The following is a 606-nucleotide window of genomic DNA, read 5'->3' as shown; positions in this document are numbered from 1 at the left end:
TTGCGTGAAGTAGCAGGAAAGATAATTGATGTGTCCACCAAAAAACGCTCTCTGCAACGGTCGGTGATAAAACAAGGAGTTGTTGTCTTCTCACAGGACATGTTTGGCACACAAAATTGTGATAGTGGTGGGAGCACCCAACTCGGGCTATCTTTTTCCCTCCAGGTCTGCCTCCATATCGGGGTTGTGGCTGCCTCCTCATTTGGTGGTTGCGCGGCGACTTTTGAGACACGATTGCTGCGACCACTCTCTCCTATAATGGTGTAACTGGATGGATTACCAATTCCAGCGCATAAATCTTATTTCATTAGCATAATAAGGTATGAATATCCCTTCTTTATTAGGGGTTCATTTTCTTTTATTATTTTAGAACTCATGGGTCCATATTTTTTCTAATTAGATCCAAATCGCAATTCTCTTTTATTGGCATGCCCACAATTTCGTCCATTTATAACCAATTAGCATAGAACAAACACGCGTTGCTGACCAATGGCAAGTGCAAATATTTAAGAAAATACTATAGCGTCAGATTCAAAATAATTTTTCAACGGGTCTACAACATTTAGACGCGTGTGTACTTTGCAAATTTTTATGTCTACAATGCTC

This window comes from Triticum dicoccoides, chromosome 3B (assembly GCF_002162155.2).
Source record: "Triticum dicoccoides isolate Atlit2015 ecotype Zavitan chromosome 3B, WEW_v2.0, whole genome shotgun sequence".
In the NCBI taxonomy this organism is placed as follows: domain Eukaryota; kingdom Viridiplantae; phylum Streptophyta; class Magnoliopsida; order Poales; family Poaceae; genus Triticum; species Triticum dicoccoides.
The sequence above is the reverse complement of the archived record's forward strand: the minus strand, read 5'-3'. Positions refer to the sequence as shown.